We start from the raw sequence: 27,373 nt of genomic DNA, 5'->3' as shown, positions 1-27,373 counted from the left end.
CAGCAGTTTAGGCTATGGAGTAAAGACATACACTGTGTAGCTACCTCAGAAGGCATTCTAGCAGGTATAATGTAATTATGAAAATTAAAATTTAGCGAGGATCCTAGGGTTTACATCTTGTCTCTTGCAAAAAATGCCATGGAGTCTTTAATGACAATGAAGGAGACATCCAGTAAGAAACCCATGAATTACTTTCATTGACCAGTTGAACATTGTGACCTATTACCTGTCAGCGGCTAATTGTCCACCTCTATAAGAGGTAAAAACATTTGTTACATTTTTCCATACACAAAGAACAACAAGATACTTTCCGGGTGAATAGCTGCCAACCCCATTCTACTGGCTGGTGTGCTAAAGCTACAGACTTATACTCACCCTGCCTCCTCCGGGGATGTTAGCATAGCCAGTGGTGCTATTTGGAGCCATCCTTGAGCTTGGAGAGACTAGCCCTATGCAGAGGTGGGGGAGGCGGCAGCTCCTTGCACCCTCATGCAGTGCAAACCATAATCTGGCCCTATGTGAGCTGTATTCCACCTGCTCTTTATGCATAAGTATTGAGCAAAAAGAACCAGGTAGTCAGCTAGGGGAGTGGGCAGGGGTGCTATATACAATTCTTAAATACAAACTGTAACTGGTGATAGATCCTGTTCTGGATGCCCACATGTCCATGTGTCATAGCCAGAAATAAATCTCCCTGTTAATAAGGTGACCTTTTAAAGCAGGGCAGTCTCTGTTGGGGTTTGCAATGTGATATATCTCTATCACATACAGTACACTAATATCCAGCAATAAGAAAAAATGGGATTTCAAAATGTTACAGGGGTAATAAAGCTTGTCTACTTATTGCACTTTATTTCATTCTGAGATTCTTATTTTTTACTTTACAGTTTTCATTTATTTCTTTTTTCTCACAGAGACAGCAGTAAATATAATGCCTCTAAACTGATTCTGCTGGGCCAAACTGCAATCAAAGTAAGTGTGCCCAGTAACACTGCCTATTTGGTTGTACAGCAGTGAAATGATTCATTGCCTATCCAATATGAAATTGCTACTATAATTCCCCACTCTGAAAGGGTTTCCAGTTGTGCATTATCAGTGTACTTCACAGACTAAATTTATCTCTGATGCACTGTAGATACTATAGTATTTCTATTTCACAACAGGCTCTTGTTCAGAGACAGGGAAAAGCTTTGAGCACATGTGAGAGAGACCATTCGGAGTGGATACATACATTCAGGATATCTCACATTCATGGGGCTGTTCAGTTCCATTACTCCAACCTCCTCCCATATTACTGCCATTGTGGGATTTGCATTGTTACTTTTCTCCAAAGAAGGTTTGAGTTGTATTAATCAGAACGTGCCCTATTTTCTTACAGATATTATTTCCTATTCTCCAGGAACGTTCAGATATGCTCGGCTCGGAGAGAGAATATTTCTCACAGGAGCGAGTTTTTGATTTTTTGCATTGTTGGCTCAGAACCAGAATATGATCTAGTCTTCTGTAATGCCCATTGAGCCTGGCAAACTGAACAAACATTGATGCACCGACGAAGAAAACAGCTAGCAAGAACGAAGACACACGTTCAGAAATTAACATTTTCTGACAGATCCATTCAGCAAACGACAGGCTGATCAGTCAAAGGCGGTGATCTCTAAACTTCCCTTCAGCCACAGCTGCCACGTCACAGCACAAGAAGCAGGTACACGACACAAGAGGTACAACCGTCAGAGCAGACATGACGCGGACACCAGGATCCCAAACTGCTGGTGTTATATATGTCATTTTTGAGAAACATTCCAGTGGTACGGTTGAAAATGAGGCCTATTTAAGCAAAACATTTCCATTTCAAATAGGATGTACAGTTTATGGGATTAGAAGGAACACACTTCACAATCAACCTGAGCGTTTTGGGGAGGGCTTGAGAGAAACTATTTTTGTACCACCGCATCCAAACGTAATGGTTTTTGCACAGCATGATCACACTACTTTCTACAGTTGTGGTTCTCAAACCTATTTGACCCCCCCCGTGTTGTGTCTGTAATAGTTAATGCCACTAATGGCTGCGCAGAAGTAAGGGTGGCGTGGTATGGCATTGTCACCCTTACTTCTCTGCTGCTGCTGGTGGTGCTGCCTTCAGAGCTTGGCACCCGGCCAGCAGCCACCACGCTCCCCCTGCCCAGCTCTGAAGGCAGTGCCATTCCTTGCCACGTTTACTTCTATGCTGCAGTTGGCAGTGGTGCTGTCTTCAGAGCCGGGTGTCTGGCCTGCAGCTGCTGCTCTCCGGATGCCCAGCTCTGAATGCACGCAGTAAGTTTTTTCCCCTCTAAAGCTTCTCAGACACCCACAGAATATATTCCACACACACCCCCTCCAGTTTGAGACCCCCAGTTCTATAGGACTGTCTAAGGACTTCAGGGTAGGCTAGCAAGACGGTCGTTGGGGATATATTCCAAGCTTAACTGACTGATTTCTCACACAAAAATGTGTGTGTGTGTATATATATATATATATATATATATATATATATATATATAAACTTAAGGTTCTCCAGCCACCTGCTGCAGAAGTGGAGACCAACTGCGCTATTTGTTTTCATGGCTCTCTCTTGGAGGAAGTGCTTTCATTCTTAAAAAATTACCCTTTACTTTGGTTGCTTCGTACCATGGGGCCTTGCAGCCATGAGCTTTACTGGCCCCAAAGACTGCCTCTGACTCACATGAACCTTCAGAAATATTCAACGAGCTAAGTGCATAAGTCTTTATTTTAAAGCTACTCATCTATTTGCCATTAGGTTTTCAACTCCATGCTCTACTTCAGGAATTATGGATGAAAATTTTGCTCGCTGTCCCCATCGTGTAATAACAGTTCAGACTATTGCTCCACAACATCTTTAAATGAAAATATTAAATCCACAAGAAGGTGAGGAAATTATACCCACCTCCAACAAATCAGTTTTCTTTGATATTCCTGAAAATCAGTTCACTAAACATTGATTTAGAAAGAGACACAAAGAAGAGAGGAGTGTTGTGTGTCTGCCTGTCGGTAGATGGACTAATTATTTCCTGTCCTCACAGCAGTAGGCTGTACATTTGTAGTTATAAAGCCAACAATCTCAATAACATGCCAAATGACAAAACACGTGCATCTGTGCTGTAGAATACTACAGTAAGCAGCGTTTAGAAACAATTATGTTTCATCAGAGAAAGCCTCTTGATCTGACATGCGGTTTCACCCCCTTCCTGACTCAGAAAGCACCTACTATACCATATGGATCCGCTTACATATTTTAATCCATGGACAGAGGAAAAGCCATGTGTATAGGGTCCATTTTCTGTGGATTCAGCTTACTAACACAGATGGCATATAAAAGCTGCGATTGCTCACACCACTGCTTTGCAAGTGAATCATTACTGGCTTCAATATATGCTTGCTCTGAGTCATATGAAACAGCAGACAGTGGCAGTATCTAAATCGTGCTTGTCATAAATATAAAGGGAAGGGTAAACACCTTTAAAATCCCTCTTGGCCAGAGGAAAAATCCTTTAACCTGTGAAGGGTTAAGAAGCTAGGACAACCTTGCTGGCACCTGACCAAAATGACCAATGAGGAGACAAGATACTTTCAAAAGCTGGAGGGGGGAGAAACAAAGTCTCTGTCTGTGTGTGTGATGCATTTGCCGGGAACAGACAGGAATGGAGTCTTAGAACTTAATAAATAATCTAGCTAGATGTGCATTAGATTCTGTTTGTTTAAATGGCTGAGAAAATAAGCTGTGCTGAATGGAATGGATATTCCTGTTTTTGTGTCTTTTTGTAAGTTAAGGTTTTGCCTAGAGGGATTCTCTATGTTTTGAATCTAATTACCCTGTAAAGTATTTACCATCCTGATTTTACAGAGGTGATTCTTTTACTTTTTCTTTGGCCGCTTGTGCATCCATCTCCATCTGTCTGAGTTCTACCTGTCTTTCATCTTCCTTTTGTCTTTCCTCAGCCTCAAATCTGGCTAATTCCAGCTTCTGTAGAACAGTGCAGTCTGTCATCCTAACCTCTCTGTTTTTAACTAACTTTACACCCGAGAGTTAGAAAGAAAACAAAAAAAAAAAAACTTGGCTTGTAAAATTTTGCTGTGCTGTCCAGATACCTATGTTCTCTGACAGTGATTGTCAGCCTACAGAAAAATCCTTAAAAAAAAACCTAACACCTTTGTCTCCAGGTAAATAGGCAGAAAACCCCTCTAGTTGCTATTAGGAAAAAAAAAACTTCTTCAGGTCTGTGAAGTCTTATGAATTTCCCTGCAGGAGGTTAACGACCCTGCCTTTGGGTATAGAAAACTCCAGCTCACAAAAGACTATTCCCTTTCGTCTCTGCTCTGGCTCCAAAGCAGAGAAAAAAACAAACTCTAACTGCTTTCAGCTGAAAACCTGCTTTTCAGCAGCCCAAAGGAAAAAAAACCTTCCTTTTTAAGATCTGTGCTTCTTGTTCAAAAAATCAAAATCATTAAAAAAACCCCCAAAACTAACACCTTTGTCTCCAGGCAAATAGACAGAAACCCCCCCCAGTTGCTCTTTGGTAAAAAAACAACTTCAGGTCTCTTGAAGACTTGTGAATTTCCCTGCAGGAGGTTAACTACCCTGCCTTTAGGTAGAGAAAACTCCAGCTCACAAAAGACAATCCCCTTTTGTCTCTGCTCTGGCCCCCAAGCAGAGAAAAAAAACCTCTGCTTTCAGCTTAAAACCTGCTTTCCAGCAGCTCAAAGGAAAAAAAATTTCCTTTTAAAATCTGTGCTTCTAGTTCAAAAAATCTCAAATTAATCTCAAAATGATTTCAAGTTAATCCCACCGCTCTGCCACCATGTCAAAGTTCCTTCCCCACTCTGAATTCTAGGGTACAGATGTGGGGACCTGCATGAAAACCTCCTAATCTTATTTTTACCAGCTTAGGTTAAAACTTCCCCAAGGTACAAACTATTTTACTTTTGTCCCTGGACCTTATTGCTGCCACCACCAAGTGTCTAACAGATATATAACCGGGAAAGAGCCCGCTTGGAAACATCTTTCCCCCCAAAATCCTCCCCAAACCCTACACCCCCTTTCCTGGGGAAGGTTTGATAAAAATCCTCACCAATTTGCATAGGTGAACACAGACCCAAACCCTTGGATCTTAAGAACAATGAAAAAGCAATCAGGTTCTTAAAAGAAGAATTTTAATTGAAGAAAAGGTAAAAGAATCACCTCTGTAAAATCAGGATGGTAAATATCTTACAGGGTAATTAGATTCAAAACATTGGGAATCCCTCTAGGCAAAACCTTAAGTTACAAAAAGACACAAAACCAGGAATATCCATTCCATTCAGCACAGCTTATTTTCTCAGCCTTTTAAACAAACAGAAACTAACGCATATCTACCTAGATTACTTACTAAGTTCTAAGACTCCATTCCTTTCTGTTCCCGGCAAAAGCATCACACAGACAGAGAGAGCCTTTGTTTCTCCTCCCCCTCCAGCTTTGAAAGTATCTTGTCTCCTCATTGGTCATTTTGGTCAGGTGCCAGCGAGGTTATCCTAACTTCTTAACCCTTTACAGCTGAAAGGGTTTTTCCTCTGGCCAAGAGGGATTTTAAAGGTGTTTACCCTTTCCTTTATATTTATGACAGTGCTAGAATTCAGATAAAAGATAATCAGTGTTTCAGAAAATTAGAAGACGAGTCTAATGCAAGTACTGATACAAAATATAATAGGTGCAGGGGAAAGTCAAGCTGTCAGGGAAGAAACATGAAGGTTTGGATGTCTGCTACTGGAGGAGAGTTTCATGCTTTATTCCTAGATATTAAAATAAAGCAATGGAATAAGTCCTTGTTCTTTTCTCTCTCTACTTTTCATGTACCCCTTATATTTCATTTACCTGCACATGTCTGGTGCAGAAAATACCTTCATGTGCTTTACCGCAATACATTGCAATGCTAGAAATTAAAGAAGGGAAAGCCCTAGAGGGCATCTTGTCTGTCCTGCATCACCAAACTGATGCTGGATTGCTCTATATAAGTGCAATATATTTATTATTATTACATACGCTACGGAGACAGGAACCATTGGCTAGTGGTTAGAACCCAGGATGGAAGGTACTGAATTAGCACAATATAAGAAATTACGTGAATAGATAGAATCAGGAGCCCTGGCCCTCCTACTGATTCCCTGATTTAGGCAAGGAATTTAACCTCTGTGTGAGTTCATCCTTTTGTTACCTACCTTACACACTAGATTAATGTATACCACAGGGAAGCTGAGAGATTTAATTATGAATAATAGTAAAAAATATTTCAGAATTCATATAACATCTTTCTTCCATTGTTTTAATGTGCTTTACAAAGGCAAATGAATGTTTCTAAAGTGCTTTAAGATTCTAAGATGAAAGATACTGTATCAGTGAAAAATGTTATTTAGCGTCTGCAAGGTGAGACTGTCAGAATCACATGGTGAAAACTTGCATTTGTAAATAAATACCAATTACTATTAACTTCTGTCTCAAAATCAATATCTAAATATATTAATATAAAATAAGTAGAATACTTTACATACTCTTGCTATTTTCCCAGTTCCAATATAGTTTCTGTAGGAGCTTTGGCAACTCAGAGCTATAATTCCAAACTTGTGTGCTGAAAGTTCTACGTACATATACTGTCATGGTTAATTGGATTTGTGCACAGAACTCCCTATGCACCAATGTGAAAGTTTAGCTTGGAAACAGCATACCAATGGGACCCTGAATGTTTATCCTCAATGAAAATACATATTCTGGCAATGTTTACACTCATCTTCCAAAGTTTATATTGATTTTGAGATACATACTGTACTGTGTGGGTGATTTGTACTATTCCTCATATTGAGGGAAAGAGAGTTTTCAATCAGGTATTTGCCATTAAAGACCAGGGGCCATATCATCCATTGGTGTAGCTGCACTGACTTCAATTCTCTCTCCCTCTCTCTCTCTCTCAAACAGTTTACACCAGCTGAGAATCTGATCTGGGACTTTTAATAAATCTTAGCCAGAGCTTAATTTATTCAAATGAGAAGGTTAACAAAATTTAAAGCAGCAGATGGCTAGAGGAGTAAATAAACTCACTCACTTGACAGATACAAACTGATCTTCAAGCCCACAAACACAGACCGTAACCAGCTGCAGTGTGATAGTTGCAGGGGGTTCTTAAGATAGGCTTTTTAAAAATGTTGTTATAACTGTGCAAGGGAGGTTAGTTTTGCTAATCTGCAAATTTGAGAGAGCAACACTAAGGCTTTGTCTGCACTAGGGTTTAACAGACAAAAAGGCCGGTGTGGATGCTCTTCCGCGACATATCTACCGCAGCTCATAGGGGGTGGTTTAATTATGCCGGTGGGAGACTGGCTACATAGAAGACCTTACAGTGGTGCAGCTGTGTGGTGTAAGGTCCGTAGTGTAGACATAACCAGTTTGATGAGGAACAGCAATAACACTGAAATCTCTAGATAAGATGCATCAGATACTTGGTTGGAGAAAAGCTAAAGAAAGAGAGCCCAAGCAGGAATTACTGCAGTGACATAGTGTTACAGAATGATTCAGTTATTTTGTGTACACACAGTATAAAGTGATGATTAAAAGCCTTAGCCACGCCAGTTTGGCTTTCAGTTTTGCTAGCAGAGCAATCTAAGGGCCAGAAATGCTGTTTGGAACTGCTTCAACTTTCTCTTTTCTTGAGTGGTAACATTCGTTCAGGTTTTTATAGGGAACGCTCAGGAGCACAGAGAGCAAAAATCAGCAAAAGTTACCATTTGCAAATACATTGAACAATCCAGTTTGACCCTGGCTATATATATTTTTTTAAAAAAAACAAACGGCGAAATCTCAGGATGGAGAGAAATCATCCCACCACAAACAAACCTGCCGTTTGATTCAAGCTGATTCTCTTGTCTGGCAGTTTTAGATTTAGCCAGTACCTTGTCCCTTCTTTTATGCATCAAGTCAGAAACAGTTTCTGGCAGCCTTGTATTTCATTTTGAGTAAGCAGTTTTGATAGAGGAGTGTTCAGGTTCTGCGCAGTATTCTTCCAACATACCAAGCTCTTTTGAACTCCGTTAAATACCTTATTCAACAACCAAACCCAAGCATTGTTTCTGTCTCCCTAGTCCTCCGTTATTCTTTCTTGTGCAGAGCATTTCCCCTTCATTTTCCAAAAGGATGGTGCAGATTATTTACACATTGGGAAATAGGGTTGGTTATGTTTGTTTGTCCATTATGAGGCCTACAGTATTTTCACAGCTGGAGAAATCCAAACAAAAGATATTCATAAAAACGTATTGCTTCTATGTTCTTGGTCGTGCTCATCAAGCACTGGCCAAATGGTTATTTAATAACACGAAAGCATCACATGTATTTACATAAATTCTACTGTATGTCTTTGAGATCAGTTTCTCATACCAAGCCCAACCATTTTAACTTGGAGCAACATCGTTTGGTTCATTCACTGTAATGCAGAAAAAATATTGAGCTAAATTCATCCATAACATTACTCCATTGGAGCCAATAACTATACCGTGTATAAACACGCATAGCTATTTACATAGTAATACTTTAAAACTGTGCTAGGATTTTATCCTTAGAGTCGACCATTCTAAGCCTTATGCTGTAAGGTGCTGAATGTTCTCAGCTCCCACTGAAGTCAGAGCAACTACAAAGGTGCTCAGTACGTCTTTAGATCAGATCTTTTGAGATGGGATGATTCTAAAGCATAGATAAAACCAATCTAACTTTCTGGAAATACCAACAACTGAGCCAGAGTCCTTCAAGTAACGTAACAGTCACACTTCTGCAAACATACAATGTGGAGAACAGGGGATTAGGTATAGTAAATAAATGATAAAACGCTAAGATGAACTACTGAAACAGCCAACCCAATTTCATAATCCTTCCTAGCTGCCTGATTTCTGGCAATCTTTCTCATACACAAAACATTTTAAAATTGAATTAGTCATTTTATTTCTTCCACAAGCAATTAAAAAGAAATACACCATTAAAACCATTGTTGCAGCAAAGTAAGCAGTGAGTAATCTTTGATACTTGTCAGTATTTTTCTATTTAATCAGTCATCCACAGTGGCTGGTATTCTAAAGATCGATCTTGACTGGTCTGATTACAGTTATCCCAGATACATTCTCAGTTTGTATCTGTTATTTGCTCTATGCTGACAATGGATGAAGGCAGCCTTTATGTCCCCTGTGGGCTCTGTTTCAAAAGGATTGCTTTATTTTTCAAACTCGTTCACTTGGACGGAGTAAGCTTTCTTCCCCCTCATCGCTATAATGCTAATGTTCAATTTAATTCCCAAGTTTACCCATAACAGATACGTGATCAGCGCTCAGTTTCAGTGCTGTTCGATCTCTATTATAAACATTTGGATGTAGTAAAATCTTCTTCAAGTAAAGCTAAACACCAGGGTCATGCTCGCTGGAAAGAAAAGCACTAACAAAACCTGTGTTCTGGGTGCTAGTTGGCTCCAACTTTTAACTGGAAATTTAGATAAATCTGACCACGTATGAACCACAGATTTCTTTTAAGAAACTAGTTTATTCCTTCTGTTTAATCTTTAGGTATTGGGTGGTAGGGTTTGGTGGTGGTGATGTTTATGCATTCTGTAATGTACCTTTCTCATCTAGATGAAATTTCTGGCAAGCTGATCACACTCTCTTCTTCTCTGGCAGCCAGGATGACTTGTCGTTTGATGGTTTGCCAGAAATTTCATCTAGATGAGCAAGGTATTTGCTATCTAAGTGAAAATCAGTTGAGTTTTACTGCTTGTGTCAAGTCGTAATCTAAAGGCTCAAAAGCAGATCCCTTTAATTTTAAGGCACTTTTTTTTTTCTAATTGAGTCTAAACTTCTTTTGACTAGTTTCTGTGGCACAGTCCCAGTTTGTTTAAATAATCCTGACATCTGAATGTAGGCCAATCACTTGTATCTGCTCATCACAAGCAGGTTTGCAGTCAAGATCTTTTGATCAACTGCTACACAGGTCAAGCTAACAGATAATATGCCCATGTTTTGAAAATTTCTTATCTTATGATTCACATATGCTTTAAGGCCTTTGAAAACATTATTACTGTAGCTTGCTTATGGCAGAGCTATTTCTTTTCATTGATTCCTTGCACTGTTTTACAAAAAAAACCAAAACAGGTGCTAAGTACTAGACAAAGTAAACTCACACTCTGATGCATTGGATTGCACTGTATATTATTATTCTGTATAGCACTAGCATAAAAGATTTCTTTTGTACAAGAAATATTCTAGGAATAAGCCCATAATGCGGTAGAATATGGCTTAAAATATTACTTAAACTGTAGGTTATTCAAAAGAAAACACTATGATTTCTCTCCAAAGGCTATGTAATCATATACAGTAAAAGCTTCATTATCTGGCATGTTGGGGGAAAGGTGGGGGGGTGCCAATTAGTCAAAAATTCCTGTCAACTAGGAGTTATACTTACCAATGGATTACCAATATTCAAAGAATTAGAATACAATGAAATGAATAAACATTTCTATTCTCGCCCTTTTCAAGACATGAACAAATATCTATTTTTTGTTTTAATGTCAACGCAACTCTATTACGCTGCTCTCCTTTGCTTTTTGCTGGTATTTTGGATGCCATAATGGTAAGGTGGTGTTAATATTTTACGATAAACACGGGAAAATACACTGAGTAATAAACGGACCAATCACAATGGTGGATACAAACAGAAAGAACAGCATTCGGCTCTTCACGGCAAACTTGAAGTTCTCCTTCCAACTGCTCTCGGAAATTCCGGGGTCCTGAATAGGCATGTAAATATCAGTTTAAAAAGTTAACCAGTTAAATGATAGATGGAACATTTTATGTCTAAGCCTCTCTGTGAAATGCAAGGAAACTTCATTAGGAATGCCTAGATATTTGTTTAAAATACACACAGTAAATACCATAAATGGCCTCTCTATTCTTGAGTAGTTCTGGGTTATAGACCTTAGCCATGTGTAATCTGGTAACCACATGCCCCATCTTACCTTTTTTAAAGTGCTGAGATAGGACGATTTGTCCCTGAGTAAAACCCTTTATTATCTCCAATTAATTCCAGCTCGTTGAGTTTCAATCATGGCTGGGCTAAACTAGCCCCATGAGGGCCAGTTTAACCAGTTAACCATTAACCGATGTCGCTCTGGCGGCAGGCTGGCGTGGGGCGGCAGCATTGCTGTCCTGCTGGCCCAGCGTGGCTGGGGCTGGGGCTGGGACTGCAGGGCTGCTCAGGTGCGGCAGGGGCCAGGGTCCCACCAGCTTGCCCACCGCGGCCGGGGCTGGTGTCCTGCCGGCATGGCATGACCAGCGCTGGTTAACCATTTAACCTTTTACATCCCTTGTCCCAAATAGCTTCGGCATCTATTCCAGTTAGCTACGGCATTGGTCCTGGTTATTAGATTGAAGATTTGCACTGGGAGCTATCAAAAATGCCAGTTTCTAGAGCATTCCAGTTGGTAAAGTGCTGGATAACACAGCTTTTACTGTACACGGCTTTCGCCCTCTTTGTGTATCTCCACAATGATGGTGGCGAGGTGCGACACTGACCGGCCCTAGAGAGGAGAACCATAACATTCTCCTGTGATAAGTGTGGGTGGCATGCCTTTTGTAACCAAATGCAAAACAAAATGGTCTGCAGCCATACCGCGTTATGCTGAAAGTCTGTCTGATCTCTAAGAAGAATTGGTCAGGGTAGTATTTTGATTGGAGACCTCCAAGAAACCCTTAGGTGATTCAGGAAACAGTGATAGTGATGCAGAAAGTGATGCATTTCCTCTGAGTCAGTACTCAACACCAGCAACACAGCGGATACTATACAGCAAGAGGGGCTGTCTTACAGATGAGACATACAACTGAGCTTTTTGTGTGTGCAAAAAGAAAGGACGTTACTCCCAGTGTTCAGGTCTAAATTCTACCTCTGGTCATTACATTGTAAACATTACATTACCTACCTAAACGCTCCCTAGATATAGTAATTTCAAGTGGATACAGTAATCTTCATTACCAGATTTCAACTGCAGTGTACTATTGTTATGTGCTCTTTACATAGATGTTGCATTGTATGCCACAAGTCACTATTTTTCATTTAATTTGTTATTTTGGGATCCTTTGGGATGGAAAGTCCCTGTGTAATCTGGAATTGTCCAAAGTGGGAAGGACCTCAAGAATACATGGAGAAGGACGGAAGAACAGAGATATCTGTGCATAGACATGCAGAAACACATGGTAAGAATGTTTTAAGAAAGCATTATAGTGATAGTGAACACGTTAACAAAGGGTCAGCAGATGTTCCTGAAGATACATTTTGTGTGTGTGTTACAGGGCAGCCAGGAAATACTAGATCAGACGTCAAGGTTGCAAGAAAATTTTACCCTAACACAGCAACCTTTTTCCAGAGCCCTGTTAAAGGTAATACATAACTCCCTATTAACAGGCAGGTAGATGATTTGCTGCCTCTCAATGACTGTGTAAATATGAGCACTAAGACACCAAGCCTCATGGGGCTAGTTTAGCCCAGCCATGATTGAAACTCAACGAGCTGGAATTAACTGGAGATATTAAAGGGTTTTATTCAGGGACAAATCGGCCTATCTCAGCACTTTAAAAAAGGTAAGGTGGGGCATGTGGTTACCAGATTACACATGGCAAAGGTCCATAACCCAGAACTACTCAAGAAGAGAGAGGCCATTTATCGTATTTACTGTGTGTATTTTAAACAAATGTCTAGGCATTCTTAATGCAGTTTCCTTGCATTTCACAGAGAGGCTTACACATAAAATGTGCCATCTCCTAATTCTAAATTGTTCGAGGTCTCACTTAGTGGATTCAGTTAAATTCTTTCATGTTTTTGTTACTGCTGTTGCACCAACACATCACCTAGTAAATCCAGGCAGACATGTCTGGAAAGTTATCAGACCATAATTTCTGAGGCATTAACTATTTCTTGGATCTGACCAAACTGTATCATCCTTTGCTTTTAAAACCTGACCTTCCTTCAAACCCATTTCAAATCCACTTACCAACAGCACTATGATTTCTTGCAGGACTACACCATAGCCACACAGCTAAAAGAATCCTCATCTCTACCAGAATGGCTGGCACACTTCTTCTGAAGAGTAAACCAGCTAGTCAACCTGCATTATTTAACCAAATACTATAGCCAAGCAGTGACTGCTGAGAACAGCTTTAACCTTAGTTACAGAATAGTACAACTGAATAAAAGGCAAAAACTTGTTAGAACAGAAAATTCTAAATCCAATCAAATAAAGCAAGAAACTGCCCAGCCACCTGATTGAGTTTGGTCCCATTAGACACCTGCACGTCTACCTATGTGATATATGCCATCATGTGCCAGCAATGCCCCTCTGCCACGTACACTGGCCAAACTGGACAGTCCCTATATAAAAGAATAAATGGACACAAATCAGACATCAGGAATGTTAACATACAAAAGCCAGTAGGAGAACACTTCAATCTTCCTGGACATTCTAAAACAGATTTAAAAGTAGCTATACTTGAACAAAAAAACTTCAGAAACAGACTTCAAAGAGAAACAGCAGAACTAAAATTCATTTGCAAATTTAACACCATTAATTTGGGCTTGAATAGGCACTGGGAGTGGCTGGCTCATACAAAAGCAGCTTTATCTCTCCTGGAATTGACACCTCCTCATCTATTGTTGGGAGTGGACTACATCCACGCTGATTGAATTGGCCCTGTCAACACTGGTTCTCCACTTGTGAGGTAACTCCCTTCCCTTCATGTGTCATTATATAATGCCTGCATCTGTAATTTTCACTCCATGCATCTGAAGAAGTGGTGTTTTACCCAAGAAAGCTTATGCTCAAATAAATCTGTTAGTCTTTAAGGTGCCACCAGACTCCTTGTTGTTTTTGTGGATACAGACTAACACCGCTACCCCCTGATAAATGAAGCATTAGAATGCCTGAAAAAGATTGGGGTCTCCATTTGTGAAATGGATCCATGTTCCTCATGGCTGGTAAGAGCCAGTGAAGAACAACTGAACCCACTGGTAAGAGAAAATCTCTATGACAAATCTATCTTGCTATTCCGGACCTTTCTCCTTCTACCAAAATTAACATTTTGACCTGTCTTTCTATCATCATCTTGCTGATGTCAAGCCATCAACTGGAACTTGACATTCCCAAAACTGAGCTACTGAACTTTTCCCTGGAGCCCTTTCCTCTCCCTCCACTTTCTCTACCGTGGGGACAGCATCGCCATCCTCCATGTCTCTCAAGACTGTAATCTTGGCTTCCTCTTCCCTTGTCCCCCTCTTATGACTCACATTTCCAGGCTGTATCTAAACCTTGAGTTTCTCAATCTCAGACCACACATTAGCAATACTTTATATAGAGACACAAATGTTTAAAATACCCAGTGAGAGTGAGATGTGAACCTGACTCCTGAAGGAGATCTATGCTTATTATATTGTAGTGCAATGTGTTCCACTCCCAAGTTGGCTGCAAACCCCCCCCCCCATTCATTCTTAATTGTAAACTTTTCAAATCTCCATGTTGGTTCATAATGGGTCATTTCAATCTGCTAGCTTTTGTTACCAGCAGCTCCTTACAGTATCAAGCCCAATGCAGAACTAAAGGCAAAAGCTGGGGATTTATAAGACACACACCAAGGAGGAGGAAAGGTTAAAAAGAAATCCAGCCTTAACAAAAAATAAATTGGAATACACACAATGCTATTAAAAGAAAGAGAACTCTTTGATAAGAGAGTTAAAGCCTTTCTTCCCAGCACTCAAGGGCTCAGATCTGAGCTTGGTGAAATATAGAAAGAAAGAAAAGTTTGGGTTTAAATAAGTTGACAAATTAAATACATCAGGATAAAAAAATTCAGCCTAGCTATGGAGAGTAGAGAATCAAATCCTCTCTGAACTCAGAGGCTGCTGTACATGCCTTCAGCTTCACCCACCTAGTGTTGCAAATCATTCCAGCACACTTCTCTATTTTTAATTGGCCAGCTGGGTGGCAAAATCATTTCTAGCTAAAATTTAAAACTCGGTTTCTTCCAGAGAAACCAGTGGAACAAAATGAGGAAAGAACAAGTATCAAATTCTGTCCTTTTATCATTGGCTTTTAAATGGCAGATACAATTATGTGCAAATCAGTGTGGTGTGGTGGTTCATTAGGTCTCTTTTCTAAGAATTATTTGTGCAGTACTTGGTGGGCGGACAGGACAAGGATATCAGCTTATCTGCAGAAACACAATATTGTGTCTGTTGTACCTGCTAGAGAGACACAGATGCATAATCAGAGAACACAGAGACTATTAACCCTTGCCAATCCACAGCAGATGAAATAGACAAAATGCAACAGTCAACAACAAAAAGATTAGAAATGTTGTCTTAGGTCTGATATAAAAAGTGGTCTTTCAGAAGTTTAAATTGTTCACTTCTGTCAAATATATGTGGAAACGAAGCTGATAAGAAATGGAGAAGAGAGTTTCTAAAATGCAGAAAGTTACAGAAAACTGAGATTAAAATGCTTCAGAAACCAAACTCTGGAAAGATTTAATGATCAGCTCATAACATCTTTCTGCACTAGCGTGTCACTTTGTCAAATAACCTACACTTTGTTACTGATTAAACAGGGCATACACACTTATTTTTACTTCATCTGAAAAACATGCACTCTCTCTACACCTAATTCTCCAAATTCTCAGTGGGTGTAAACTGGTGCAGCTCTGTAAAAGTCAGTTGAACATCAGTGATTTGTACCATCTGAGGATCTGCAATGAGGCACTTAACAGGCTTCAGAACTGTGACTGGAGGACAGCCCAAGAGGAATGAGTTTTAATAAGGAACATAAATTCTTACTCGAGTAGTGTCCCTATGGGTGCTCCTCTGCAGGTATCCGTGCACCGCTTGAGCCCTTGATCAGAGATTTCAAGCTAGCAGTGTCCGTCTGGCTCACGCATGAGCCCTATGCCTCCTTGTGGCAGACACTGAGGTTATATAGGGATGCACGGGCAAACCACCACCTTAGCCTGAGATAGAACCCTAGTGAGTCTGTCTAGAGTGTCCTCAGCCTTCTGTTTTCATTGCAGTTAGGTAGTTTATAGTTGTAGGTTATTATTTAGTATAGTTAGTTTTAGGTGAGAGGATTGTTTTTCCCTCTTTTCACTCTGAGAGGCTTGTCTTCTCCTGGCGGGGCATGCCTGGCTCACCAAGTTTCAAACACTTCCTTTCTTCCACCAGAATTAGTACACTTCTGTGTAGTCTTAGCAGAGAGACCAAGAATCGAATGCTATGGAGACTAAGGGCATGTCTACATTGCCTCACGGTTCAGATTACAGGGGTGTGAAGTGCAGCATGTACCTCAGTGCGGAGCTGTAACTCCCCTGTGCGGATGCAGCAGGCATGACCTTAAAGGTCTGTCATTTGCATTGATGTAGTCGTCTTCAAACAGAGCCACAACCTTTAAGTTCATGCCTGCTGGATCTGCATGGAGCAGTTTATACCCCCGTAGCCCAAACGGCGGGGAAGTGTAGACATGCCCTTAGTCACCCTCTCAGCCCCAGAAATGGTTCTTCCTCAGGAGGCACACTGGTAGGCAGTGTTGAAAATGGCACTGCTGCCATTCAAGTGGGACCTGCCCTTAGGATGAGAGAGGATTTTCGTCTCTAGGACTGCAAATCTGGGATCACATGTAAACTAAAAAGAGAGTTCAACCTGCAGTTTCACATTGTAAAAAGTCATTTTGTTGGCGGTCTGGTCCTTCCTAAAGTGAAAAATGTTTTCAGTTTAATGGTGTTTTGTTCTGCTACCTAATGGCCTCTCATACAAGTTCAGGTTATGTTCTTACATAACTACTGTTGAAATTAGACAGTGAAGGCAAGTCTGTGACCTGGTTAGAAAGCATGTAAAATGAACAGTAACATATTGGAAAAAGTTCCCAAGAGCATTTCTGATTTCACAGAGTGCAGGGCGCCTTGGCAGTTAACCATTCTATTGTGTGGTTTGTCTTTTCCAAGATTAATTTGTGGAAAAGCCTGCCCTTCGCCCAGTTGTGATACAAACAAGAGACTGAATTAAAAGAACTAAGCATGCAGTCAATTGTGGGATGATAGAGACTCCGTGAGAATGCTACTGGTAATCTATATTCACACTTTACTGTGCTGACTGACCCAGAATGAAATGAGGCCAATGTCTTTTCTAAAGCTCTGTATAGCAAAATAAGTTTTCTCTAACCCATTTCCATCACTGGCTTTGTCATGGTTAGTGGCAAAGGAAAGTACCTGAATTGCAAACATAATTTTCAAGATCACAGAAGAGCATAATAATGTGACAAACAGCTCAGAAGTGGTAGGTTTTCAGAATGTAACAAATCACAATAAAAGTGAAATATTTTTCAAGCCTACATAAAGTTGTTGAACAGACATTGCAGTCTACATAGCAAAACAGGGCCTCTGTCTCAGCTCACGGATACAGTAAATGCAGACAGTATGGGAGTTTTAGCTAAAAACCCCAAAGTTTTGGAACTGATTTCAAATGTCCAGATGGCAGCAAGAAAAAAACAATTCCTAAGTCATACCATAGACAAGAACCTCGCTCTATTGGATAGGGAGAGAATAAAGCCACCCAAAACACTCAGGCCTTGCATAGGATCTACACTGAGGTCCACATGCTATAACCCTAATGCTCCTCAAGAACGGTCTTTGTGCTGGCATCAAAACAGTCTACGCAGATGGTTATACCGGAGAAGGGCTGTTGATATGGGTTTATGCAGAAGCAGTGGAGCCAGTATTCAGGGTTGCAACTGCTATTCCAGCGAACCATGAGAATAGGCATAATCCTCCTTGCTAAATAAAGATGGAAAAAGACGTTTATTGCCACTTCTAGTATATATGTGAATGTCTAGCACCAGTAAAGATCCAAGAAAACTGCAAATATAGGATCTATATTTAAGAAAGGGGAACAAAGTGACCTTTAAGAAAGGTCCTTTAGTTTGACCTCAATTGTATGCTTAGAACACATTTTGAAAGAGAGAGTAATTAAGGATATAGAGATAAATGGTAATGGGGATAAAATACAACACAGTGTTACAAAGGGTAGATCGTGCCTGAGCTGTCTGATCACTTTCTTTGAGAAGATAACTGATTTTTCTAGACAAAGCAAATGCAGTAGCTCTAATCTATCTGGATTTCAGTAAAGGATTTGATACAGTTTCACTTATTGGATAAGATGGGGATTAATATGATAATCAAAAGATGGGTAAGAAACTGGTTAAAGGGAGACTTCAATGGTTCATGCTGAAAGGTGAACTGGCTGGCTGGAGGGAGGTTACTAGTGGAATTCCTCAGGGATCAGTCTTGGGACCATTCTTATTTAATATTTTCATTAATGGTTTTGGCACAAAAAGTAGGAGTGTGCTAATAAAATTTGCAGATGACACAAAGTTGGGAGTTAATGTCAATATGGAGGAGGACAGGAATATCAGGATGATTTAGTTGGGGATTGGTCCTGCTTTGAGCAGGGGGCTGGACTAGATGACCTCCTGAGGCCCCTTCCAAACCTGATATTCTTATGATCATATAAGAAGATTTGGATGACCTTGAAAACTGGAGTAATAGAAATGCGATTAAATTTGATAGTGCAAAGTGCAAGGACATGCACAACAAAATTTTTTGCTCTAAACTGGGGACTTACCAGAGGAGGAAGCAACAGGAGGAGGAGAAAGACCTGGGCGTATTGATCAAGTACAAAATGACTATGAGTCGCCAATGTGATGCGGCTGTGTAAAGGGCTAATGCAATCCTGGGCAATCAGGTGAACTATTTTTAGTAGAGGTAGCGAAGTGTTAGTACCATTATACAAAGGCATGGGTGACACCGCATCTGGACTACTGTTTTCAATTCTCGTTCCCCATGTTTAGGAAAGATTAATTCAAACTGAAACAGGAGCAGAGAAGGACTAGTAGCATGATCAGAGGAATGGAGAACCTATCTTACCAGAGGAGACTTAAGGAGCTTGGCTTATTTAGCCTAACAAAACGAAGGCTGAGGAGAGATATGATTGCTCTCTATAAATACATTCAAGGGATAAACATCAGGGAGAGGGAAGAGTTATTTAAGTTAAGGGCCAGTGTTGGCACAAGAACAAATAGATATAAACTGGCCATCAATAATTTTAGGCTTGAAATGAGACAAAAGTTACTAACCATCAGAGGAGTGAAGTTCTGGAACAGCTTTCCAAGGGGAGGAGTGGGGGCAAAATTCCTAACGTGTTTCAAGACTGAGACTGATAAATTTATGACATGGATGGTATGATGAGGTTGCCTACAATGGCAAATGGCCAATCTGTGAGTGCTACTAGCAAATATCTCCAATGGCCAAAGATGAGAAACTAGATGCGGAAGGCTGAGTTACTATAGAGAATTCTTTCACAGGTGCCTGGCTGTGGGTTTTGCCGAAATGATCAGGGTCTAACTGATCACTATATTTGCAGTCAGGAAGGAATTTTCCCCCATGTCAGATTAGCAAACACCCTGTTATTGTTTTGTTTTTTGCCTTCCTCTGCAGTGTGGGGCACAGGTCAATTGCTGGTTTGAATTAGAGTAAATGGTGGGTTCCATGTAACTTGAGGTCTTTAAATCAAGATTTGAGAACTTCCGTAACTCAGCCAGAGGTTATGGGCCTACTACAGAAGTGGGTAGGTAAGGTTCTGTGGTCTGCAATGTGCAGGAGGTCAGACTAGATGATAACTATGATCCCTTCTGGCCTTAAAAGTCTGTGAGATCTGTCACTATGCACCACCTGGATGTTAAGGGCAGGTGCCTCTGGTGAGGAGAGAGGAATGACTAGAACCAATTTCAGATGGCTACATCCACTCCTGGTAAGTCTTACAGGTGAGTCAGCACCACCTTATGATTAGCAGTGTCAAAGATCATTGGCAGAATGTGACATATAAGCATCGATGTTTTCCCCCCATCCATGGCCATAACCAGGTGAAGTACTAGTGGCGCTTCTATGCCATAATTTATACCAAAACCTCATTGGGAAGGGTCTAGTATATTCATCACGACCTTCTCAATAACCTGGCTCGAGAAGTGAATGATGGACACAGGAAGGTAAGTTGTTACAATCATTGGCACTGAGTGATGCTTCTTTAAGAATCAGCTGAAATATCATAAAAAGAAAAGGAGTACTTGTGGCACCTTAGAGACTAACCAATTTATTTGAGCATAAGCTTTCGTGAGCTACAGCTCACTTCATCGGATGCATACTGTGGAAAGTGTAGAAGATCTTATTATATACACACACAGCATGAAAAAATACCTCCTCCCACCCCACTCTCCTGCTGGTAATAGCTTATCTAAAGTGACCACTCTCCTTACAATGTGTATGATAATCAAGGTGGGCCATTTCCAACACAAATCCAGGTTTTCTCACCCCCCCCCCCCCCACAAACTCACTCTCCTGCTGGACACTACAGTGCTAATAAACAATGGTCACATAAACACCACACTATACCGGAAACCTACTGACCGCTATTCCTACCTACATGCCTCCAGCTTTCACCCTGACCACACCACACGATCCACCGTCTACAGCCAAGCTCTGCGATACAACCGCATTTGCTCCAACCCCTCAGACAGAGACAGACACCTACAAGATCTCTATCAAGCATTCTTACAACTAGAATACCCACCTGCGGAAGTGAAGAAACAGATTGATAGAGCCAGAAGAGTTCCCAGAAGTCACCTACTACAGGACAGGCCTAACAAACAAAATAACAGAACGCCACTAGCCGTCACCTTCAGCCCCCAACTAAAACCCCTCCAACGCATTATTAAGGATCTACAACCTATCCTGAAGGATGACCCAACAGTCTCACAAATCTTGGGAGACAGGCCAGTCCTTGCCTACAGACAGCCCCCCAACCTGAAGCAAATACTCACCAGCAACTACATACCACACAACAGAACCACTAACCCAGGAACCTATCCTTGCAACAAAGCCTGTTGCCAACTGTGCCCACATATCTATTCAGGGGACACCATCACAGGGCCTAATAACATCAGCCACACTATCAGAGGCTCGTTCACCTGCACATCCACCAATGCGATATATGCCATCATGTGCCAGCAATGCCCCTCTGCCATGTACATTGGTCAAACTGGACAGTCTCTACGTAAAACAGCAAATGGACACAAATCAGATGTCAAGAATTATAACATTCATAAACCAGTCGGAGAACACGTCAATCTCTCTGGTCACGTGATTACAGACATGAAAGTCGCTTTTTTACAACAAAAAAACTTCAAATCCAGACTCCAGCGAGAAACTGCTGAATTGGAATTCATTTGCAAATTGGATACAATTAACTTAGGCTTGAATAGAGACTGGGATTGGCTTAGTCATTATGCAAGGTAGCCTATTTCCCCTTGTTTTTTCCTACCCCCCCCCCAGACGTTCTTGTTAAACCCTGGATTTGTGCTGGAAATGGCCCACCTTGATTATCATACACAATGTAAGGAGAGTGGTCACTTTGGATAAGCTATTACCAGCAGGAGAGTGAGTTTGTGTGTGGGGGGGGGGTGAGAAAACCTGGATTTGTGTTGGAAATGGCCCACCTTGATTATCATACACATTGTAAGGAGAGTGGTCACTTTAGATAAGCTATTACCAGCAGGAGAGTGAGTTTGTGTGTGTGTGGGGGGGGGTGAGAAAACCTGGATTTGTGTTGGAAATGGCCCAACTTGATTATCATACACATTGTAAGGAGAGTGATCACTTTAGATAAGCTATTACCGGCAGGTGAGTGGGGTGGGAGGAGGTATTTTTTCATGCTTTGTGTGTATATAATAAGATCTTCTACACTTTCCACAGTATGCATCCGATGAAGTGAGCTGTAGCTCACGAAAGCTTATGCTCAAATAAATTGGTTAGTCTCTAAGGTGCCACAAGTCCTCCTTTTCTTTTTGCGAATACAGACTAACACGGCTGTTACTCTGAAACCTGAAATATCATGAGCAACAATGTGGCCAGCAGTTTGCCCTCTGGGCAAGGAACTGATGCCCCTTGATGAAGAGTGGGATAAGGGGCTCTCCCACTTGTTTTCACCAGGCAAGAGGCACACGGTTAATTCTGCATTTAATGGGCCAGATTTCCCTTAGTGCTTTCAAACCTCTATTTGCGCGTAACTGGGTCACCCTTTATCACAGATGGCAGCGATAAGCCAGTTATTAGCCTATTCACTATTCAGAACACTTCTGCTAGTCAAGATTTTGCCAACTGTGTAGTGGAGAAGATTCTTTGTCATTCTCTTCACAGAGGTGACACTGTCAACTGGGTTCAGAGTCAGTTTTATGTCACTAACTTTCCATTCTTCTATCTGCCTGCTTCACTTCACATACCTCATCTGGGGATAAAAGCAGAGGTTAAGGCACAAGACAGGGAGTCAGGAGACCTAGGTTCTCTTCTTAGCTATAATTCTTCTGTGATCTTAGGCAAATCAATTTTCTCTGTCTCGGTTTATCCCTCTGTAAAAAGAGTACATTAATACCCTGTCTCATGGTGTGTGTGCACAGCATGTGAAAGAGAAAGATTAACTTTTTCTTGTGGTGAGAAATTAGGATAGAAAAACGCTATGTAAGTGCAAGTTATTAAATATAACACTTTGTTTCTAGAATTCTAGACTCTCATTCAGTAACTTGGTCATAAATTTAGTTTGTGAAACAGGGGCTGACATTATGACCAGATTTCATGAAAGTCAAGCTCCAAGATGGTTCATGGAACATTCTGAATCGTAAAAAAAATGAAAATCACAGGTGAAAGTGTTTTGTTCATCTTCATCACGAACCTGATTTTGAAAGTGTTTTACAAGAAATAGCAGATATAGCCAAATCATACAATGGGGTCTGAAAATCTGGGAAAGTTCATGCTCCAAATCAAGTTCCCCAAAATGCAAATTCAAATTTTTTGAAAAATGATAGAAATGAATATTTAGAGACGTAAAAGCACTTCTCATCCTTTTCTGCTCTCTCTTCTTCCCTTCTTGATCTCACCTTTCACTGCATTACCACTTCTTTACTCTCTCCTCTGCATATATTATACTTATTCATTTGCTACTGGTAGCAGCCACAGTGTGCTAGGTACTGTACAAACAGAAAAGAAACTACAATTCCTGGCCCAAAATGATCACACTCTTTCACATAATTTTATAAATTACTGTACATTCCTCCCACCCTGCACCAGAGTGCTTCTTATACTCCATTTGTGATTCACCCCAACAAGAGGACAGCTTTAATTCCAAACAGGTGCTGCATAGGGGCCCTGCTGGCCAGTGAGGGGATAGGCAGAATAGTTGCCCCTTCCATTCCTGTCCAGCGACATGTACTTTTTTAGCAGTGTTAGCTTTGTACTGCCTGCCTCCTGACAGAAGGGAGGTTACAGTTCCCATTCTTGGTTGACCAAGGCCTCAGATGAATCTCACCCTCAGTGTTCATCAAATGGAAAAGATGAAACCTTGTGCTGAAGTAAATGCTATTTTCACGTTTCCTGCTGGAGCCTACAAGCAACAAAACAATAAAAACAAAACCTGAAAACCTATACTCAAAGCAGTGGAGTGTATCCTTTGACCAGAAGGGTCAGTTCCAGATAACAGCCTTGCCAACCTGTAGCCATAAAAAAAAACCAAACCCCCCCCCCCACCTTTGCCAATTGTCATTCCTAGTTAGACTCTAATTTTAAATTCTGCTGCATGGTTGCTTGGTGGAAAACTGTTTTGAAAGAGCAAAGGTCCACTTCCTCTGACGCTTATCGTTGAGCCCTGATTTATAAGAATATCATCTCTTCCTCTGGTGGCCTGGAGGCTTCCCTCTAAAACGTACAGTAAAAACCAATATAACTGTTAATTACTGGAAGTCAGGCAAGTTTGGCCTACTGCTACTTAATTTAAGGATTTGTCCAGGAAAAGAAGTCAGTATCGGCTACAGTATATTGCCTCAGACACCTAGTACCGACAATATTGTGGAAAGTAAGCTTCCTGAAAAGGGAATGTTAGTAGTGGAACTGAGTATTCTCCCATAACAAAGAGCGACTGATGGTATAGCCCAGTTGGAGATGTGTCCGTACTTAAGATGACATTCTTTCGTCCTCCCTCCCCCCAGAGTTTCAAAACTACTCTCTTCTAGACTGCCCTCCTTAACATTCAAAACCACATCAGTGCATCAAAAAACCATGTCCCACTAACAGGAAAATGTGATTTAAAAATTCAGTTGTTCACATAAGTTAGAACAAATCCTAACAGGTTATCCAGTGCACTTTTCCCCCACCCTGTACTATGCCAACAGACCCATATTAATTAACTGGAAGCTCTAGTTATCTGTCCCCAGAGTAAAACTGCAGGAAACCTGGCCAGGAACTCATGGAGGGAAATTTTGATAAGGGATCCTTACATCAGTCCTGCTTACAGTCCGCCAAAGCATATGGATGGAACATCTTTCAGATGAAATGTACAACACATCTGACATTGTAACCGACAGGGATTTATCATCAAAAGGCAAGCCTGATGCATGTGAGGTGGGGAGCTGCATGAGTTTTTTTGTGTTCATTGGCCATTTGAAAGGTCTGTATTTTTATTTCGTATTAGCTCCCTGATATAACTCATGATAGTTATTACTCCTGACTGCAACCAGCATGTAGAAAATTCCATCCCAGACCAGTAACAGCTTTTCTATACATAAAAATATTATTGCTTAATATATTTTGGATTATTTCTAATTGACACAGACACACAAAAGTTACAGACGGGAAAAAGCCGATAGTAGTTTACCTAGCCCTTCCCCCTGCCAGTGCAAGAATCTTCCATACAGCAAATTTTCTAGAGCATTGAGCACCCATGCAATCACAATAAATCCAACAATAAAATAAAATATTTGAATGCCAGTATGACATTCACTTTGGAAAACACATCTGAGATCACTGCAAGACTCAGTTCCATGCTTTGCACTGAAATATTTAAACAAATCCTTACTCTGAGCAAACTGCATTTGCCTGGTAATGTTACTACACTTGGCAACATCACACATTCCATAACACTGAAAGTTCTATCAACAGAATCATAAATACTTAAATCTTCCACAAGAGTATGTGCTTTTGGGGGGTGGGGATAGTAATCTTCTGACATCACTTATTAACAGAGCCCTTTACTACTGATCTCTGGGCCAGGCTTTAGAATACGCACAGCCCTCAAACCAAATAAAATGTTGTTTCCTTCTCCTCCTCCACAAATCCTGGGGAAAAAAGGAAGAACATGGTACAGACTTTATTTACAGCTCTGGACAACCACCTGCCATTTCTGACTCTGATTGCTGAACAGTTTCTGCTGGGCAATGACATAGATGGCCTTTCTACTGAGATTTCCAAGGGAGAGCAACACTGCTGTTAATTAATAAAATAGCTAAAGTTTGGCTGCAGGCTGCTTGCAATAATGAGCAGAGTTGGTATTATAATGATGGTTGCTTTTCAAGTCACTAAGCCCCCTAGGAGAAAGAGAATTGTTGCAAACAAGGTAATAGTGGAGAAGAGAACTGAGTCCTAATAGCTCTGAAAGAGCTCTCTCTCACAGACTGCAAAATAAAAATTTCAGAATTCCTCTTCTCTCCAAAGGCTAAACATTTGTTTATTTGTCTGACTGGATTGTCTGACTCCATTATCCACAGGACAATGCTATCACAGTTCCATTTAGTTGGCAGCACTTAAATTAATGCTGCAAAAAAGTTTTCCTATTTAAAGCAGATACTACATACAGTATTTAACATATGGACACCAGTGGCCAGTGAAGTCAGTAGCCAGTGAACACGTGCTGAGGAAAAGACCAATAGAGCTTAGCTGAATTCTCAAAAAGTTTGGTTTTGTAAGATAATTAGCACCTTGCTTCCCTCCGATCCGTTCAAAATGCTTCTGCTAAGATCATTTCCTAGCCCATCCTTCCAACCATGTCACTGTTGCTTTGAATCCTTCCACTGGCTTCTGTTCCCCACTGCATCAACTACAAACATCTGATCTTTACCTTTAAGGCAATTCATAACTCTGCCTCTCCAATCTTGTCTGCCCTTGTGTCTTATCTTGTCACACCTTGTCCTTCCAGCAATACCAGCCTCTATCACCATTTTATCTGCTTCTTCCATAAAAATCTCTACACTTTCTTTCATTCTTTCCAAACAAGTGCATAAAGAAACTTGTTTGCCTTCATATACCTCCTCCTCACCCATGCCTGCCTTGATGCCTATGCGAAGCCACTAAAAGATAATGGCTAGGAAGATGACCATTAGATATTTCTGCTCTTTATTTTAGTTGGCCAATATATAGACACATGTCCCTGCTGGTTTTCCCTCCCCAATTTGTACCCATCGTTTGTTATACCCAGTTGGTTGCATCTTGTCTTAACTAGACTGTAAGTTCTTTGGGGCATGGACCATCTTTTAGTTTGTGTTTGTACAGTGTCTAGCACCATGGGCTCCAAATCCTGACTGGTGTCTCTGGGTGCCACCGTAATGCATATTAATCATAACAACTATACTAACAAAGGCTGCTAATGAGCACTAAGTTACATATTAAGGACCTGTCTCTCAAGTTAAGTATCAAAGTTCCATTGCATCACATTTTTAATTATAACGTATTGACATCTTAGCCATTATATAACAAAGCTAAAGGTAGAACTTAGAATGAATGCAGAATCTTTTACCTTTTCCTTCTGAAAAATAGTATTACTGTAAATAAGAACGTTTTTAGTTTTCACCAGTTACTTGAGTGCCAGCCAGAGAGTGGCTGTGGTCCTCCTTTCCATCACGTGGAGACAGGAGAAATTCAGAGCCTTGATTCTTAAGTGTTCATAGAATATCAGGGTTGGAAGGGACCTCAGAGGTCATCTAGTCCAACCCCCTGCTCAAAGCAGGACCAATCCCCAACTAAATCATCCCAGCCAGGGCTTTGTCAAACCTGATCTTAAAAGCTTCTAAGGAAGGAGATTCTCATTCCAGTGCTTCACCAGTCTCCCAGTGAAAAAGTTTTTCCTAATATCCAACCTAAACCTCCCCCACTGCAACTTGAGACCATTACTCCTTGTTCCATCATCTGGTACCACTGATATCCATCCTCTTTGGAACCCCCTTTCAGGTAGTTGAAAGCAGCCATCAAATCCCCCCTCATTCTTCTCTTCTGCAGACGAAATAATCCCAGTTCCCTCAGCCTCTCCCCATAAATCATGTGCTCCAGCCCCCTAATCATTTTTGTTGCTCTCCGCTGGACTCTTTCCCATTTT

General features: G+C 40.8%; 1 protein-coding gene across 4 annotated transcripts in view; it reads right to left on the bottom strand.

Moving 5' to 3' along the window:
* The window catches only part of TRAPPC9 (trafficking protein particle complex subunit 9), an 806,604-nt gene that overhangs the window by 7,605 nt on the left and 771,626 nt on the right, over window positions 1-27,373 (bottom strand). The window lies entirely within an intron of this gene.

The sequence above is a fragment of the Natator depressus genome, chromosome 2 (assembly GCF_965152275.1).
Source record: "Natator depressus isolate rNatDep1 chromosome 2, rNatDep2.hap1, whole genome shotgun sequence".
Classification (NCBI taxonomy): domain Eukaryota; kingdom Metazoa; phylum Chordata; order Testudines; family Cheloniidae; genus Natator; species Natator depressus.
The sequence above is the reverse complement of the archived record's forward strand: the minus strand, read 5'-3'. Positions and strand labels throughout refer to the sequence as shown.